Below are 3,101 nucleotides of genomic sequence, written 5' to 3' on the forward strand. Positions count from 1 at the left end.
AATTGCCTCTTTCCTTTATTCCTTTCTCAACTGATTGTCTTATTTCCTTCTTCATAATTTTTTCAAGCCACTCATCTTTTCATAGCCATTGCGTAATGATGTTTCCTGAGGACACTGTAAGGTTTTGTCTTTAACTTCTCACTCTATATGATTTCCATGCGAAAAATCACCTGCTCCTTTAATTTGAAACATCCCATATATGCCAAATAATCCTTGCGTCTATTACTGTGGCACCAGGACTTTGAAAGGATTGGGAGCTGATCCAGGAAACAGATATGACCATGAGGTGGCAGTAGCACCCCCAGCTTCATTTTGGTGATATTACGGTAGGTTTCACATGGGGAGAGTGCCTCACAGCAGGAGACACTGGGGATAAGGATAGGGAACCCTTGGAGAAGAGAAAGTGGTGGGAGGGGGGACTTACACCCTAAATGATGTCTCTTAGAAGTGCAAACGGGAATCTCTGAATCAGAGAATTCCAAAGGGCTGAAGCAGCTTGGGGCTTTATATTAATAGTGCCAGGGGTTTTATCTATCTATAGCTAGCAGGTGTTGGGTGCAGTTTCATGGGGTATGCAAAGCAGGCAGGCTCTAAATCGCTAGAAATCTGCTTGCTTGGTTTATATTTAAAACAGTCAGATATGTAAAAACTTGAATTTGGCATTTGCAGGCTTTTGTACTGTGGGTCTCAGCCTGCTGTGAAGAAATAAACAACCTAGCGGCCAATATACAGAGACCACTTTGGGTCCTTTATGTAACAGTATCCCAGGTTTCTGGATGAACTCCAGGAACCTCAATATCTTTCCACAAAATGTAGTTTCATGTTCTCTTTTTTTGTCTCAGTGAAAGGAATACTGTATCACTGAAGCTAAAGCAACCCTCCTTATCTTCAAGTACTTTAACTAGGCCATGACCACACACACTATTGTCTACTCTCTGTACATATCTTATTTCATCTCTCACCTACTATTCCCATCACAATGCCTGAGATTATGGTTTCTCTATATCTTGCACAGATTATTGTCAAAGTCTTTCAACTAACCCTCTTCTCTCTAGTCCTACTGTTGCCTGATACATCTTTGAACCATCGTTAAGGTAATTTTTCTAAAACTCAAATATTCTGATGTCCATTTGCTTGATTAAAACTGTTTAAAAACTTTCCATAGTACAGAAGTATAGAAGGACTTCCCTGGTGGCTCAGATGGTAAAGCATCTGTCTACAATGCAGGAGACCCAGGTTCGATCCCTGGGTTGGGAAGATCCCCTGGAGAAGGAAATGGCAACTCACTCCAGTACTCTTGCCTGGAGAATCCCATGGATGGAGGAGCCTGGTGGGCTACAGTCCACAGGGTCGCAAAGAGTCAGACACGACTGAGCAACTCCACTTTCTTTCATAGTATAGAAGAGGGGTTGGCAAACTATGACCAGGCAGTCAAGCCCAGCCCTCTTTCTGATTTTGTAAATAAAGATTTATTATCAATAGAACAGAGCCATTCCCATCAGTTACATATTGTCCACAGATGCTTTCACACTACAGCTGAGTTGAGCAGTTTTAAACTTTCCTTCAATCTTTCCCAGCATCAAAGTCTTTTCCAATGAGTCAGCTCTTCACATCAGGTGGCCAACGTATTAGAGCTTCAGCTTCAGCATCAGTCCTTCTAGTGAATTTTCAGGGTTGATTTCTTTCAAGATTGACTGGTTTTATCTTCTTGCAGTCCAAAGGACTTTCCAGAGTCTTCTCTAGCACCACAATTCGAAAGCATCATTCTTCAGCACTCAGCCTTGTTTATGGTCCAACTCTCACATCCATGCATGGCTACTGGAGAAAAACCATAGCTTTGGCTGTAAGGACCTTTGTCAGCGAAGTGATGCTTAGAATATGTTTAGTACTATGTCTTGTTTTATAATAAAGTACCAAACTGTTTTGTAAGAAAATACCAAACTGTCTTCCACAATGGCTGTACCATTTTGCATTTCCATTGGCAATGAATGAGAGTTCTTGTTACTCCATACCTGCACCAGCATCTGATATTGTCAGAGTTCCAGATTCTGGTCATTCTAACGGGTCTGTAGTGAGTGGTATGTCATTGTTGTTTCAATTTGCATTTCACTGATAACATATGATATTGAGCATCTTTCCATATGTTTATTTCCCATCCACATATCTTCTTTGTTGAAGTGTCTGTTCAGATATGTTGCCCATATTTTAGTTGGGTTGTTTGCTTTCTTCCTGCTTGATTTCACATAAATAACCTTTTACAATTATTATAACTATCACCATCAAGATTGCTAATAATGACACAAAGCATTTGTGTTTACCAAGTACCAGGTAATGTGAAAAGTATTTTACAAACATTATCTGATGTAATAATAACACTTTATCTAAGTTTATCCATGGATAAGCAGCTGAAAGAGACTTAATAACTTATGTAAGATCACATAGCAAATAAAGAAGTGGATCAGAATTGCTCTAGCAACCCAGTCTTTGAATCTCTGACCAGTACCTTAACCACTGCACAACACTCCTTCCCTTCCTTCTACTAACTAACAGGTTTACTTCTTTAGGTCAAGCTAAGAACATCGGAAGGATAAGGAGTAGTATATTGGGTGTCAGGATCCCTGGATACATGATTCAGTGTAACAATGACATATCTGTATCTGATTAGAAATTTGAGACAAGAAACATATCTACATTTAAAAAGAAGACAAAAAGCCAGGGAAACAGTGCTTAATGTTTCCACTTAAAATAGACTATTTTGAGTGTTACTTTTTTCCATTTTAGAGATATTAAATCTCCTCCTACAGTCAAATAGGCAACAATTTAAAGTGTAAGGTTTTTCCTCTCCTAAGTCACAATGGGCCAATTAACAAATTCTAATTTAGTCTTCTAGTCCCTTTCATCTGAATCAATTGCTAATCCAAATAAGGCTATCATCATAATCCATTTAGCATGCTGAATGAGGACTTCTTCTCTTGGAGACATCTCTGGACATTAAGGCGATTAGTAGAAATTATAAATGTTATACACATATTATGTAAAAGATGAAAATAAGGATGTTTATTAAACTTAGCAGAGTTCTTGTGCTTATACTAATGCGGAGT

The 3,101-nt window shown here is 38.8% G+C and overlaps 1 non-coding gene across 1 annotated transcript; it reads left to right on the forward strand.

The window, feature by feature from the left end:
• Window positions 1-1,185: 1,185 nt before the first annotated feature.
• Window positions 1,186-1,257, forward strand: TRNAC-ACA. The gene has a single exon. It is a non-coding gene; the product is annotated as a tRNA-Cys (tRNA).
• Window positions 1,258-3,101: the final 1,844 nt, after the last annotated feature.

Source organism: Oryx dammah, unplaced genomic scaffold, assembly GCF_014754425.2.
Source record: "Oryx dammah isolate SB20612 unplaced genomic scaffold, SCBI_Odam_1.1 HiC_scaffold_6, whole genome shotgun sequence".
In the NCBI taxonomy this organism is placed as follows: Eukaryota; Metazoa; Chordata; class Mammalia; order Artiodactyla; family Bovidae; genus Oryx; species Oryx dammah.